Source organism: Marmota flaviventris (assembly GCF_047511675.1).
Source record: "Marmota flaviventris isolate mMarFla1 chromosome 5 unlocalized genomic scaffold, mMarFla1.hap1 SUPER_5_unloc_1, whole genome shotgun sequence".
NCBI classification, from domain to species: Eukaryota; Metazoa; Chordata; class Mammalia; order Rodentia; family Sciuridae; genus Marmota; species Marmota flaviventris.
Window position 1 is genome coordinate 1,266,950 of NW_027287679.1, and position 17,094 is coordinate 1,284,043.

At 43.4% G+C, this 17,094-nt stretch overlaps 2 pseudogenes; both read right to left on the reverse strand.

The window, feature by feature from the left end:
• Positions 1–3,066: 3,066 nt before the first annotated feature.
• Positions 3,067–4,008, reverse strand: LOC114079852 (olfactory receptor 2AJ1-like; annotated as a pseudogene).
• A 6,586-nt stretch (positions 4,009–10,594) lies between these two features.
• LOC139703644 (olfactory receptor 2T33-like) lies at positions 10,595–11,431 on the reverse strand (annotated as a pseudogene).
• Between the last annotated feature and the right edge of the window lie 5,663 nt (positions 11,432–17,094).

Here is a 17,094-nt window from a genome sequence, read left to right on the forward strand (position 1 = left end):
GGAGCCAGCGTACCATGGACTAAATCCTTTGAAGCTATGAGCCACAATAATTTTTTCCTCATCTAAATAGTTTTTGTTAGGTGTTTTGGTCACAGTGATGAAAGGCTAACACAATTTCCTACAGTTCTCTGGAATTTACATTTAGTTAAATTTAGTTTTAACTGATACATAAAACCACACACACTGTGCATACTAATGGGGTTCCATGTGGTGTTCAACAAATGACTACATTGTGAAATCTTTAAATCAGCCAGAACATGTCCATCTCCTCAAGCATTTCTCACTTCTTTATGATGAGTACTTTCTAAATCTTTTTTTCTAGTTTTCTGAAATGTGCAATGCATCGTGTCACCTATTGTCACCCTACTGTGCAATAGCACACCAGAATTCCTTCTCCTTGTAACTACAGCTTAGTTACCAGTGATCTACCTTTCCCCATCTCTCCTTACCTCCCTACGCCCCACCTTCTGGTGACCACTATCCCACTTGCCTATGAGATGATTATTTTTCCAAATTTGAGTGAGAGCATTGACCCTTATTTTTCTGTCCCCATCTTATTTCATGTGACAGAGTGATCTTCAGTTCCATCTGTGTTGTCATGAATAACAGAATCACATGTGTCCATGTCTGATGGTATGACTTTTGTGTGTCTGTACACTTTTCCTCTCTCATTCTTCAACTGATAGACTCGGAGGTTGCTTCCATTTCTTGGTTATTGGGCACCCTGCTGGGATGGACACAGCAGTGTCAATGTTGCTTGATGTGCTAATGTCATTTCATTTGGATATACAGGGTGGGGTTGGTGGGGCATGGTGGTTCTGCTCCTAGTTGCTTGAGGCACCTTCACACACTGCTTTCCACAATGACTACACTAATTTCCTATGTGTTTGGGGAACCAACTGTTTAATTAGACATTGAGGCCAGTTTTCCCAAGAGAGTTTTGAAATTTTGGGGTACATAAATTCACATTAGTTTCTTATAGTGCCTGTTCACACATTAGTCTGAAAAAAGAATTCATTTTGTACGGCCACCTGCTGTGCAGAACTGACAATATTGAGTATCTTTCACAGAATTAGAAGGAGTGGTCAGAGGAATGTCCCCTGTGCTGTACACCAGCACAGCTGTACCAAGTCCTTCGTGGATTCTTCCTGCAATTCTTCATGGTTTCAAGAGTTTTCACAACTGATTCTGCTGAAAAGAGATGAGCAGCACATGGTTGGATACACCAGATTGCTGACACAGCCTTAATCGTCTTATTTAATACACAAGCAATTTGAATTTCCAAACATGTGGGTCCTGGAGTTTGAAAGCCATTAGATTGTGTTGGCTCTTGTCAATAATTTACCTCCAAGTACTCCCCCACCATAGTGGTGAGCCAGTGCAATGGAAGGATGAGCAGATTAGTATGAAGAGACCTATTTCTGAAGCCAAAATTAGACAAGAAGTCAGGATAGATAGGAAAATCGAGTCAGGTCGGATAAAGGAGGCCAATTTGAGTGAGTCCGGGAAGTTGGAGACTGTTCCCTGAGGCACTGAAATGCCTTTAGAGCCCTTCCTTCACCCTTATCAAATAACCTGCCCCTGCTCCAACCTGTTGCTAAGGTAACCTGTCCCAGGGATTGTCCCTCCATACAGCGAGTTATACAAGTTGTTAATTATGCCCTCCTTGCTGTCCAGATCATTCCATCTTGGCCCCTCCAGACCATCTTCTGTTCACCTTTGGGCCATCACACCTGAGCATCTCCTGTGCCTAGTCACATATGCAGGAAGGAGAGAGATAATGGAAGAGAGCAGGAGAACAAAGGAAGCCTGAGACATATTAAAAAAACCAAAAGTACCTCACTTCTTGAGATACCAGGATACCAGCTATGGCCCCCTTCTCCCTCCTGGGAGAAGTCCATGTGACCCCCTTTTTAGATAAACCCTGCATTTTATGCTTGCTGCGGCAAGCTTCTCTAATGCTATACTTCAACATGTGAGGGAGCAGAACTCATCACTGGTAACTGGTAACTGGTGGTATCATTTCTACCCACGAAGGAGGTGGTTGAGTGAACATATTCTTTGAGCTGGTATTTTAGGATGAGATTAAGTTTTTTCTACTTCACTGCACACAAATGTGCTGAAGACAGATTAGGGTTAAAACCAGCCCTAATTCTAGCTTCTTCTTTCATAGGAAATGTAAGCTTTCACTCCTGAATTTCCCTCATGTATTCTATACCTTATCAGTGATATGAAGACAGAGAGACAGGTCTGAAAAGCTATTTGAGACAATATATAGTGAAAACTGACTGCAATCCTTTGTGTGAGTTGTCACTGAAGAGTCACTGCAAGCAAAGTTTCTGAGAGGCTATGCTGTGAGGACAGTACCTCACAAATCCGCAGTCCACACTGACCACTAATCTCCTACTCCTCAAGATGTGGATTGGCTCGTGTCAGGGCCGAACCCTGTGTCCTCCACAGATAGGACTTATTCTGAAGGGGCACAAGGGCAACCTGCTCCTGTGAGAGTCACCAGGAGGCAGGACACAGCAGGGCAGAGGGCTATACTGCAGAATTACTGCCAGCCTCGGAAGCCACCTGCAAGCTGAGGGTAATGGTTACCAAGCAGTCCAGGGTCCTCAAGTGACAGTCTCTTTGGATCTTATTCTTTAGCTTCTGTAACAACCTTGAACACCCTCAGTAAGGTTTGCCCGCTGTTATTTTTGAACATGATGCATCTCAATAAGTGAGTCTAAATACCTATCCACACAGAAGGGGAATGTAGTGCAGTCTGTACAGGGAGTTACACTGGGAGAACAGGGGAAGCTTTTTCTTGGGAGCACTGGAAGAACCTAAGGCCATGTGGTTGCTGATATGAACGTAGTCTTTCCTGAGCTCTTGGATAAAAATCATTAAGGGTAAGGCAGACACAGTTTTTGCCTGGGTTTACTCATCCAACATGTTTATGTTATTTCAACATAGTGTTCAAGATGATAAAACATTGAGATTAATCTAAAAACAAACATAAAGACAGAGCATTTAGTGTTCCATGATTGAAAGAAGACTAACTTCAGGCATTTTTCCTGTTCATTTTCTATATGGGAAGCTACTTCTGAGCACGTTTTTCATGGCTGTCAAGACATCTTTGTTCCGGAAGCTGTAGATGACAGGGTTGAGCGTGGGCGTGACAATGGTGTAGAATATAGCCAAGAACTTATCCTGGCCTGGAGTGTGGTATGACTTGGGTCTCATATATGTGAAAATAAAGGGCCCATAGTACATTATGACCACAACCATGTGGAAGGAACATGTGGAAAAGGACTTCTTCCGGGCCTCTGATGACTTCATCTTGAGGACGGTGAGAAGAATTTGCACATAAGACACTGATATCATGAGGAAAGGAATCAGCAGGAAAATAATGCCACTCACATAAACCCCTCATTCATAGTGTGAAGTGTCTGCACAGGACAGCTTCAGCATAGCAGGAACTTCACAGAAAAAGTGATCGATGGCCCTAGAGCGACAAAAGGGGAAGTGGAGGGCCAGCCCTGTGTGCACCATGGCGTTGAGGGTCCCAACCAGCCAGCACCCTGCAGCCATGAGCACACTGACCCTCTCACTCATGATCACTGGGTAGCGCAGGGGGTGACAGATGGCCACATAGCGGTCACAAGACATGGCAGCCAGGAGGAGGCACTCACCACCCAGCAGCATGAGGGACAGAAATACCTGGATCCCACAGCCTGCAAAGGAAATAGCTCTGTGGCCTGACAGGAAGTCGGCGATCACCTTGGGAACGATGTTGGAAACGTGCAGGATGTCCATGAAGGACAGGTGGCTGAGCAGGAAGTACATGGGGGTGTGGAGGCGCGGGTCCCTGCGGATGAGCAGGATCATGAGGGCGTTTTCTGTTAGGGTCACAATGAAAAGGCCAAACAGGAAGGAGAAGAAGACCAGACTGGAGTGAGAAGAGGAGAAGAGTCCCAGGAAGATGAAGTCAGTGTTGGCGCTGTGGTTGTCGGGCCTCATCTCGATTCTGCTTTTCCTAAAAAGAGATAATTAATTAATTAGAAAAAGAAAACAGTGCTGCATCTCGATGTCACTTACATAGGTCTGCCGGATAAGTGAGGTTACTGATGCATGTTTTGTCATCAAGACCCATGGCTTGTTTCACAGAGCGGGCCTGCACTTGATCCGCTCCTGAATCATGCTTAGCTTGCTCAATTGGCCTTTGAGTCTCTGTTGGGTCTCAAAGTGTCAGTTTATTCCATGTAACGAACTTAAGTCCAGTCCTTGGTCAGCTCTCACCTTCTCAAGGAGGCCTACCCTGCACAGACTTCTTAAAATCCCAATGCTCCCGCTGGACCCGGACTCCTCTGGTCTCCTTACTGTTCTGCTGTGTGGGGTTTGCAGCCCACCCTGGCCTTCTGTTTATTAAATGAACAGGTCAATTCCACTCACCACTCATTGTCATTGCTCCACCAGGGTTAGCCTCATGATGGACACTGCCCAGGACAGACCTGGCCTTCAGCAGTTGCTCAATCATGGGTGTTGAGCTCATGACTAACATACATGGGCCATGCCAGAGAGACCATTCTACATGAGCCTGGTATGTGAGAGTCCTCTCTCAAGGGCATGCACCACAGCAGCCCATGAACAAATGAGTAAATACACAAATAGACACATAAATATTATGACAATGAAACTTCATTTTAAATAAAATTTTAAGTAGATAAAACTTACAGAGGATGAAATATAGGATGATTTTAAACATTTTCCTTGTTGATATGTAAGAAATGAAAGCTATATGTAGTCAAAATCAACAACATATCTTTACAAATATATTTTACTTTTCTCTGTTTTCTTAATGTGTAGAATTTGAATCATAACTTTTTTATTCTACATATGGGAAGTCATAGGTGTTCATGTTATTTATTTATACTTGGAAGGTGGTTACTTGTATCCTTATTTTATACTTATTTGTAACGTTCTGTATATATAATCTCTACCTCAATATGGAGATTATATATATATATATATATATATGATTAATATATATAATTAATATATAGAGACATATAATTGATATATATAATTAAAAACAACAAAAAATTGATCATCTCATTGATAATTACTATTGAGCTTAAATATAATTAATTTTTATATTTGCATATATGAAAATTAAGTCACTAACAGTGCATTAATGATTTAGCCTTGCATATATTTTTTATAAATGTTGTTTCTGTATCATGCACTAGATCAATTCTTAACCTTATTTCTAATTCCCTGGACTGCTAGCAGCATTTTGCTGTGGTCCTTTTTTTAATGAAATGACCTAGAAGTGAGTCAAGAAGACCAGCTCTGAGTGAGAGTTGGGACCCTGCCTGTGCCCCTGTCCTGGCTGTTCCAAAGGCTCTGACCCACAGCTCAGAAGCCTTGATGACACACTCAGGTGGAGACTTCAGGCAATGTGCCTCCTGTGAGCTAGCTGGTCACAAACATTCCCACATCAGTGAAAATCACTCACAACTCAAACTGAGCAATACTGTGTCTCTGGAAGCATATTTTCCCTCTGGTTTTGCTTTTTCAATTTTCCACTTTATTGAAGTCACCCCCTGACCATTTACTACTGAGATCCCTGTGTTTAGCAGACCCCGTGCCCATTGCAGGTGCCATTAAAGACTTACCACAGACAGAATTCTGCCCAGCGACCAGCGCTGGCTTCATTAAAGAAGGTTTGAATTGTGAGAAAACGCTAGGGAGTTTTAAATTAAAGAGACAAGACTCTAATTACCTTTAAAACCAGCTCCAGGACGGCTTCTCCTAGCTCCAGCTTCTAGCCACCTAATGTGGTAGCGAGGTTTACTAAAGAGGCTAGTGAGAGAGAGAGAGAGAGAGAACACGCCAGGGAATGGGCTTTTATTGGGGAACAAAAAATTCCAGGGAAAATCCCATCCAATGAAGGTTAAGGGGGGTAGCATCCCATGGTCAGGGGCGACGATTGGGTCTTTGGGTCAGTGGTCAGACACGCCTCTGCACAGACAAGCCCTTGGACCTGGAGAAGGGTGGAGAAAGCTCTGACACAGCTGTATCTAAGTGCCTCTCACCCAGCCAGGGAGGTAACTCAAATCACGTGCAAGGATGGCCTCCCACACAGAATTTTTAAATGGACTACAACATCAAATATTTTCAATTGCTCCTAAGTTCTTCCTCCTGTGCATTTCTGAGTTGACTGTGTTCCTGTGGTGTTCACTGAGTCTACACAACCACATCCACATTTTCCCTGCAGCCCTGGGAAGCCAACATCACTCACTCCTGTCTCCCTCAGTGTCCTGCATCTACCTCTGGGGGCAACTTCTATGAGGCACCTAGAATTTCCACAGACACATTTCATGACTCTGCCCACCCATCACCCCAGGTCTGGAGCACACTCCTAAGATGCCAGGATTATTAATGAAACTATACCTTCTGTGCTGTTCAGTGCCATCTGGATTGACAAGCAGAGCTACACCTGAATCCAAAGATGAGTGCTCTAGCAGCAAGCTAGTTAATGTGTAAGGAGGGAGAAAGAAGCTGGTACACACCCGGCAGCTTCTCCTCTGGATACACAACTCTTTCCCAGGGTGAAGTCTGTTTCCCCACCTCACTCCACAAATCCTTGTTAATGTTGGAGAGACACGCAAAACAGACTTCCTACCCACCTCTCCTCTATAATCTTGCAAGCTGGCCCCAAAATATGCTCTCCACATGAGTTTCAGACTTTAATTTTTTCATGAATTTTATGTATGGATGGATACATATAATACATTATATATATATATATATATATATATATATATATATATATATATATATATATATATATAATCATTGTAGAATATTATACATTTTGAAATAAGAATTTATTCCAGGAACATATTAATGAAAACAAAATTCACTAACTTGGGCAAGTGAGATCTGGGAAGGGAAAATCTACTGCCTCTCATGACAGTTGGCTGCTCTTAAAGTTTCTATTAAATTATAATTTGGGGAATCTTCAACCAAGGATAATTCTAGTACCTTTTACTCAAAATGCTGAGCACTCACCATTTCATGAGATAGAAATTTAAAGTAGTAAGTTTTGCCACATACACATACAGTTTCATCCTAATGCAGACATTTCTTTTGGAACTCATTTTTGAGTCTTTCTTTCTTTCTTTCTCTCTTTCTTTCTTTCTGTGCAGGGGGGTTGAACACAAGGGTTTGTGCATGTGAGGCAAGCACTCTACCAACTGAGGTATATCTCCAGCACTTGGAACTCACTTTTAAGTACACACCACTCTGCTCCATCACATTCCCTCACTCCTCCTAAGTCCTGGTCTGCAGGCCTTCCACTGGAGTCTGAGAGTTTGGGTGGTGGATCTTACCTACCTGCCTCCCTTCCAAGCCTGGATGCTTTCTGCAGCACACACCCTCCACCCAGCACTCTCAGAGGATTCAACATCTTCAGTTCTCCATATTCAGTGGTAAAGTCCCCCTCCACTGGATCTCATGCTCTTGACAAACAGATCAGTCCCCTAGAACCAGGCAGGCCTGGCAGAATGGATGCCCAGTGCACTGGTCAAGCATTGAGGTGGATGTGCGCTCTGCTGAAGGCTCACCCTGGAGCCCTGAGTCCCACATTTGCACTTGCAGGGCCGCCTCCACCTCCCTGGACCTCACCAGGTAAACACCACAGGCAGCATTTCTCACTTAGCCTCCTCCGCTCACTGGGGCATCAGTCACCCTCATCCCAATGGCCCTGAGCCCTGGCTTGTGCAAAGAGACACATCCAAGGGAGTGGCTGAGGGCACCAGAGCTGCCTGGACTTGGCACTCCTTCAGATGGGATGGATTTGGCAAGTGCACTGCACAAGAGTCATTTGGAACCAGCAAGCAGAAGCACAGAGGATAGGTCTTAATGGGAGCCCTGTGGCAAGTGGCCTCAGGGAGAAAACAGTGGTCTTTTCATAGGGCAGCAGAAGGAGCCAGTTCGCATGGCATGGCCTGGGAAGGAGGGGGTGGGAGCAGGCCTAAGTATCATGGTGACAGTGGTGGACACCTAGGGCAGCCCTGGCACTCTCGGGGGAGCAATGGCAAGGCTGGCTCTCAGGGGAGAAGGGATGGACTGTTTTGCCATCAATTAATCATGTGGAATTAAATTTATGGTAATGATGATAACAACAAGAAAAAAAGATCAAGAAAAAAAAGTTTTTAAAAGGAAAAATAAAGTTTTCCTTAGCCTCTCCACCCTGCTCTGTTTCCTCAGCATATTTTATTCCTGCTCTGCTTAGAGTCCTCTGCAGCTTCCACCACCTGACCAGGGACAACCACTGAGCCTCAATCAAGAGCAGAAAAGGTGGTGAAGAGGGGAACCAGATCTGGACAAGATTATCAGAAGAGGAGAAAAGAAACACAACAGTAAACACTGTAGGTGGTATTTTAAACCACAGCCTTGGGATGTTTTTTTTTAATTCACTAGCTTTGTCTTTGAAGATTACACAAATATGTGTGAAAGATAGGTCTATTAAAAATGCATAGCCAAATTTATTTTCTTTACAAATTCAACAATTTGTTTAAAGGTGTTAAATTTATTCCTTATTAATTATTGTATGTAATCATTTGTTAAACAAAGACTGTTCCAAAACACCCAAGTCCCAATTTTAAAAAGTTCTTGGATTTTCAGTGGAATCTGCCCTCCATTGTAAGACCAGTAGTTTGTAAGAAATCATAATTAAAAGAAATAAAGTTACAGTTTCTAGCAAAACAGAGGAGGTGGAAGAGAAATCTCTCTCTCTCTCTCTCTCTCTCTCTCTCTCTCTCTCTCTCTCTCTCTCCAATTAAATTGGGCAATGAATTACAAGATATGTTAGAAAATTCATAACACATGACTCTTATTTCTAAAACTCCCAACAGTGTTCTGAGTGCCCTATACTTTCTGTTATGGAATCAATGGCTGTGTTTGGTTTTGAAGTATCCACAGACTCCTTTTCCAAAACTGAAATAGTCCAAAAGACAAAAAGGAACATAAGCACATAGACAATCTGCTAATGGCAAGTCCTCAAGGCCCATTCGTCATCAGGAAAATTCAAATGAAAAGCCTCACAAGAATTGACCAAAATGGAAAAGTTTCCATAATACTGGGAACATTTGGGATCCGTGTTCATTGCTGGCTGAAGTACGCAGAAGCTCTGAAAAGCGGCTGAGTAAGTCACCGCCATTCCAAGAGGAACAGAGGCACGTGACACATAGAGAGGCTGGAGGCAGCCAAGTCATGGTGGTTCGCACTGCACACCGCGCAGATGCCTCTCCGCTAAGCGATGGGCCGAGGAACGCAAAGGCTCCAGCCAGGGAGGACCACTGGCAGGAAAACAGTAGACACACCGACAGTGCAACACGGGACTCTGACCAGCGTCCTGACCTTGGAGGGAAACACCCAGGCAGAGACAGCACCTGCAGCCACTTGGCCTCTAGACACAGTCGCAGAGCTGCTGCGCCCAGGGCCAGGGTAACCGCGCAGATGCGCAGCCTGGTAGGACTGACAGGGGGCGCCGTCCTGCGACGCTGCAGCTCCATATGCGCTGGCTGGGGGCTCCTGTCTCAGGAGCTCAAACTCCAAGCTTCCTTTAGTTTCCAAGCCTCCATTAGCACCAGGGTTGGGACGAGGCTCTGCTGTCCAGTAGGAAGCGCTTTACAGGTTCTGCGGTTGGCCGTGGCTGGGGGAGGGGAAGGGACATTAAGGCAGAGCCCCACAGCTGACGCCTTTGGGGCAGTGAAGGGTGCTGTCCAGGCCCATGTCTCCTCCAGGATGGCACAGCCTCCCTGCCTCGTTCCCTTGCTGAGGCCCAGGTCCTGTCCCAAGGGGTGCTCTGCCTTCCTGCCTTAGTGGGCCATGTTGTTTGAGGTGGGTGTGAGCTGCGAATGCAGAGACTGGAGGAAACCTCTGAAGAGGATGCCTGCAGTCTAAACACCCAACTGTGGAAATCATACACTGACCGGCAGCAAAGAAACTCAGTCCTCAAAATCACTAGACACTTAGTTCATTATTTAAAAAAGAAACCACTGTGGTGCATGACATAGAAATGTTACTGAAATTTTAACTGACAGAGTTTTAACAATCCACAGTTTGACCTGCTGAAGACAGCTCAGAAAACAAACTCAAAGTGTGGACCTTCACGCATGATCCAGAGTAAAGCAGAAAAAATATATTTATATCTATATCTATGTATATATGAAAGTTAAATACCTTCTCCCTAAGAAATACCAAGGTCTTTGTACAGGCCTTCCTGTTTGGGCAAGTAGATGACTTTTTAGTCATTATTTGCATGGGCTTGCTATTCCAGCGAGAAGGTACTCTGAACAAGGTAGAGGAGAGTGTGGCTGCGGAGTAACTAATCAAGACCTCCAGAGAGCAAGCAGGAAGCAGGTCTGATTTTAGTGTGCAGTTACCATGTATATATACTCAGGCAGTAGCTAAGCAGATTACAGGCAGCCACCAATGCAATTTCTGCTAACTGTCCTTTCAGTGGCCAATCAAGGAGTGGGCCGTGGAGCAAGCACAGGGACTGCAGCACATGGCCTCTCACCCAGGGCTGTGCTTATGGGGTCAATAGTTTGTTGCTCACATGCCTAGCACAGGGGGGTGGCCTGCCACTCAGAGGCCCTTTACATATGCCATTTATGCAGTACCCCAGGCACTTGTTCCCACATCTCCCCCTCTGACTGTGCTTCAAGAAATTCAGCCAGCAGTTTGGGGAGCGCATGTGGAGGACAGCAGCCAGGATGAGACTGTAGGAGGTCAGGATGAGGCAGAAGGGCACCAGGAGCATCAACACACAGCAGATGTACATGACATCCTCAAAGACAGATGTGTCAGCACAAGCCAAGCACAGCAGCGTGGGGGCCTCACAGAAGAAATGGTCTATCTCTCGCCTGCAGCAAAATGGGAAGTTCAGGGCAACAACTGCCTTCATCAGCCCGTCAGCTGCTCCTAAGAACTAGGACCCCATGGTCATCCTCAGACACAGTGGCCAGCTCATGATCATGGCATAGTGCAGAGGGTGGCATATGGCCACATAGCGGTCATAGGACATGGCTGCAAAGAGGAAGCACTCCCCACCACCCAGAGTGAGAAGGAAGAAGATCTGCAAGCCATGCCAGCAGGGGAGATGGACTTGATTCCAGTCAAGTAGTCAGCAGCCATTTTGGGCATACTGGTGGAAACCAGCATGGCGTCCATGAGGGAGAGTTGGCTCAGGAGGAAGTACATGGGCGTGTGGAGCTGGAGGTCTCACTGAATCAGGAGAATCATTAGGGCATTGCCCACTAGGGAGGTGAGAGCTAATGTCAAAAAACATCCCAAAGAGAAACTGTTGGGCACTGGAGTGGCACAAGAGTCCTGGGAAGATGAAGGTGGAGCTAGTGTTCATGTTCATACCTGCCATGATTTCAAACAGAAGAGGCACCGGCAGTTCACTTTTTACAGGAGAGGGTGACTAAAATTTTAGACTCTTGAGGGAAAGATTGGCAGTCTTATTGTTAAAGTTTAGTGAGAGGGATAAAAAAGCAGAAAGAAAACAATTAAGGTGTTGCTTAAATCTTGTGATTGCTCATGGGATATTGATGGTTAAAAGGAAAGGATGCACGTTTGCATTCTAGTATTTTTAGATGGAAAACATATGTCACAATTCACAATCATCAGGAGGAAACTCTGTGGAAACAGAATAAAATAGAGCTGAAAGTTGAAAGCCTCCAACTTCCTGTACCACAGTAAAGACAGAAAGACACACATTCTGGCCGTGCTGCTTCTGCTCCTGTCAGTGCCTTGAGCCAACTATCACTTTTGAGCAGCTGCTGGCCCTGTGATGACACAGAGGCTTCTCTGGTTATCCCCACCCCCTGCTTTTTTTCCCTTGCAAAGCTTTCACATATTGAGAATGAAGTGGTGGCTACATATTATTTCATAGTAACCGTCAATAAGCAAGGACAGCCACAGAAAACCAACCAGATGCCCCAAGAGACCACACTGAAGTGGGACACAAGTGTCAATGCATATGACATAGCAATGCTACATTCATTACCTCATAACAGGAACTTCTGAGGCTGACGGGGCCCACACATGATATGGGACATTCCACAATGAGGGAACACTAGATAGGTATAAAAATATAGACTTTATGACTTCATCTTAGATCCCATTCAATTTATTAACCATCCCAGGAAGTGTTGGCATTGTAACATTTTAAGAATTTAGTACAAGAAACTTCTGGGGAAAGGTTGAAAATACATAAATGAACAAATAAATCCATATTATTACAGGTGATAAAAAACAAATACAAAGTAAAAGTGGATGATAGGTGAAAAGAACAGAAACAGTGCTCACTTCTGAGGTGCCATCTTGAATGGCCTGGTTGAGTGAGACCTGGGTGCAGGACCTGATGTCTGAGTAGAGCTCTAGAGGAGGGAGGTGAGCCATGCGAGGGGGTGGGGACATTAAGCAGTTTGGTGCTCAGAGGAGGAATTCTTCTCCTGCAAAGGACAAAGCAGGCCCTAGACAGTGGAGCTGGAGAGCTGGCATGGGGCAAAGGGATCACAGCTGGGGAGGAGAGCAGAGAGATTCCTGGGACAAAATCTCAGAGTATGTGAATCCCTCTGAGAAGCACTGGATTTTATGAGTGAGGTGGAATTGTGGCCATTGGGTGGAAACTCAAAATAAACACAATAAATATTGCCTTTAAAATATCAGGATAATTTGTCCACAGATGTTTGAGATTTTAAAGATGAACACGCTCTTCAATTTTTCTGACACTTAGTCTACATTAATATGGACAAAAACCAGAATATGAATTAATTATACTTGATTGTGAATAGTTGTGTCTGCCTAGGAAAAAATAGTTGCATTTATTGTTTTTTTTTTTAGGTATAAAAATGTTGAACTCAATAACTTGGTGATATCTGGCAATAAATACTGTGCCACATATGATTTATGTAGAAAAATAGGGCCTGAAAATAAAATGGAATGAAAATAAATTGGGGCAATAATATCAAATAATGTTAAGCATCTCTTTATGTTATCACTGATACTGTACAGTTCTAACAATATGTGCTAAAGATGTTTCATCACTTAAAGGAAATAACTCTCTGGTAGAGCTGATTACAGGGGTACACTTAAACAAGGATGGAATGAAAAGAGGTGTTTACCTAATGGGCCTGTCAATAGGCCCACTGTTCCTGGATATGGTCCCTCCTCTCCCTGCTGGAGACCATGCCTTCAAGAGCAAATCTATATTCCAAGCCAGTCACCGTCACCATTGCTTATGTGGCATAAATGGGTGGGAGGGGAGCTACATCAATATGCTCGGCAGTGCCAGAGGAGCAGCTCTGCTTTAATTCAGTAATGTTGAATTTGTATAAAAAATTCCCTCTACAAAAACCCTGGAAACTCAAACACCTAATAATTTCAGGTGAAGGTTTTCTGCTCACTGTGAGTCACATTTAATTTAGTAGATTTGTCAGAGTCCAGCTCTGGCAAGGGGTCTCAGGAGAGGAATGGATGGTGAGGAGGCGGCGAAAGGTGACCAAGAAACAACACGGACATGAAGTGAAGGTGCTGAATCCCAATCTTTACTTGTGAAGTTAATCATATATACTTTTCATTTTGGCAGGCTCCCAGTATTTTGTGGTTATAAATCAGGAATCATTATTCAAATAAACAAAGTATTACGTAGCTACAATTAGATAAAAAGAATATAACTTGGCTTATGCATAAGCAAGCATTTTTACTTTCAGTTCACATTTTGCTTTGAGCTGTTTCTGCTTAGTTAGCTTTTAATAATAGTTAGAAATGTCCCAGACTTTTGGCCTATACCTTGACTATTCTTTCTTGATTTACTGACTAGAACTGGCACCACGGTTATGGCATGTGGTTATCTTGAAAAGAGAGGCTACTAATTTTAATCAAACAAGAGTAAGAAAACCAAACCATTGTGCATAGGAACAAGAACAAGTTGGCCAGTACCAAGCACTAATCTGTCACCTTAATATTAATTTTTCTTCTCTGGATTTTAATTTAATTTCTAAAAAACTTACTTGACTGTTTTTCCTAAAGGGGGTTTCTCATTAAACGTTAACAATTTACATTCCACAGCTGAATCCTTGCATTTAGAGCAAACAGATTTATTCTTTGGAAGTGGTTGCATTAATTGGGAAAGTCATGTTTTTTCCTTCATACTTAATGGTCATATGAGAAGTTGCAACTATACTTATTAGCAGGAATACAAAAACAAACCAGCCCATTCCCAGAAACATACTGCGCTCCTACAGAGGATGGATGCCTTGCAATATCCACCTCAGTAGGGCCTTGCCTTTGCCTGAGTCAGGGGAGGGGCGCAGCATAGATTGATAATATAATAAATCTACTTTTACACCTTTTTCTACTTTATAGAGTTACAATTTCTTTTTGAATGTGAGTGTTTTTCTTTTAAAAACTGAGAGCCACATTCCTAATTCTATATATACAATTCATAGTATTTATAAGATTCTACTCAAGAAACTGTCAAAATAATATTGAAATTGTCTTCACAGATGTACATCTGGTCTAACTGGAATGCATGCTGAACTCTTTTCTGTAAACATCATAGAGAGGAATGGGATCACTGCTAGTGGCCAGACATTACCTGAAGTGGGCCTGGAGCTGGGAGGTGGGTGTGTCACTCCCAGATCTCCATGGTGCCCAGTGCAGGACATGCCCCATCCATGTCCTTGTGAGTGTGAGTGCGCCTCACCTCTGCTCCACAGGAACTTTCCTTCCACTTAAACTGCTGCAAACTCACTGGCCCCTAGGAAGGCTATGCCCCAACCACAGCAGACAAGCAAATGAGGAGCAAGAGGAAGTCTCCCAAAGCTTCTGATTCCACAAGAACCCTACCTTCTGTCACTTTTCTTTTGCAAGCATGAGTCCCGAAGTGACGCTGACATCAAAGAGGAAGAAAAAGGTTTACTGCTCATGGTGCATCAAGGGAAATCTTCCCCTTGTCTCCAGAGATAGTGATCACACCTCCTCAGTCATATAGGAAGACACCACATGTGGATAAATCTGTACTTTCCATTCTGTGTTTTGGTACAAGTTCACATTTGACACAATGTGAAAAGACAAACACAATGTCTTACTGTCAGAATTCTGACTCACTTCTCTCCCACAACTGCACAGTTAGCTGGTCATACACTCAAGTTGATTCCCTGTGTTGTACATCATTCCCCTTGGAGTAGTGAAGGGGGAGTTGCTGTTCATAGCACGTGACTTCCTGAAATAGGGTCCACATCAAGCAGAACACTGCTCACAGAGTAGGCTGGGAACAGCAGAGCTCCTACGTCACCACACGGCATTCACCAGTAAACACAGGCGCCAAGTCAAGGGTCAGGAAAGACAAGGCCTTGCTGAGCATCAGAAAGACAATTAGAGGAACAAAGCCCAGTGAACAGAGAAGTCTGAAGTCACAATCAAAGCACCAGCAATACAACTGGGTGTGTACCCTGGTTCTCCTTAGTTCAAAGTTTGAAAGGTGAATCTATTAAAAATAACCATTATTTGTTCAAAAGTATGCAAGAAACAAGGTTATAGATCATGACAACTTACCTTGAAAATATGAGGAGGGAGTGTAGTTAAAATGGAGTATTCACATTTATGTATTTATATTTGTGGGGCTGGTGACAGAGCGCAGGTCCTTATGCATCCTAGACAAGTGCTGTACAACAGAGAGACACCTGTCTTGTTATAGTTTTTTTTTTCTTTTTTTTGAAGGTAATCAAAATTAAGTAACCATTTAATTAATATAACCTGATATTACTGTAAAATAGTCTCTACAGAGTTTGTGGTAATCACTAAGCAAAAAACCTGATGCAATGAAAATCAGAAGCAAAGATTCAAAACATAACAATAGATGAAATTGCTTAACTACATGGAATTCAGTAAGAAAAAAAAGAATTAACATACAGCAAAAATAGAAAAAAAACAAGGGAAAGTAATAAGTTCTTACCTATTAATAATTACATCATTTGAACATAAAATGAATAAATTGAACATACAATGAATAAATTCTTTGATTCTAAAATGTTAAGCAGTTGAATGGTTAAAAATACCAAAGAGCAACCCCATGTGCTTCCAAGAGACCCCTCACATGTGAGAACACACAGAGGAAAGTGCAGGAAAGAAGAGGATATTCCATGAATGGAAGCCAAAGAGAGCAGCCACCTAGGCTTGAATTCAAATAAAATGACTAATGCTGAAAGAAAAAAGAGCTGAAGTCCTGTATTTATACAGGAGATGATTCAGCAGGAGAATAAAACATACCCAATATATAAAGCAACACTCTTTGCTGTGAGGACAGAGACAGCAGTGTAATAATGACAGGCACCTTCAACACCTGCCTTCAGCAATGGGAACCTCAACCAGACAGAAATCCAACAGGGCAGCCCTGGGTTTAACTGCACCTGAAACCAAGTGGATGCAGTGGGCAGGCAAGAACATGGCCCCCAACGTGTTCTTATCCAAAGACTCTGGCATCTACCCAAGGAGATGGTGTTAGACCAGGACACAAATAAAAGACCACTGACTCCAACTAAAATCGAATTAAAGCAAGCTTATTATTTCAACCAGCCAGGCTGCCTCTCCCAACAAAAAATGCAGGAACAAGATAGCACTGCAGCTTTCTTGTAGCCCAGCTTTATAGCGCAGAAAGTTACACAAAGGGGGGTCACAGATAACAAAATTCTGAGGAGCATAACACTAATGCTAGTTTACATTTTTGCTGGCCCCGACATCAGAATTTATGAAGGTCATCAGAGCCTCAGTGAGGGTCCTTATCTTGGCCAGGGAATGCCAAGATTTATGAAGCATCATTGAAGTTTAGAGAAGGCTGCTATCTGGTCAGAGAGAGCCAGGCATGGGTGAGTTCAAGGCATGGTCAGGCATTACAAGCAAGATCAGAATTTGCAGTAATTTATAGTAAAGCCAAAATTAGATTTTTGTGTGGCGAGATGGCTCCCAATTTTAAGAGGGAATCAGACTGGGCCTATCACAATAAAATTTTTACCTGATTCA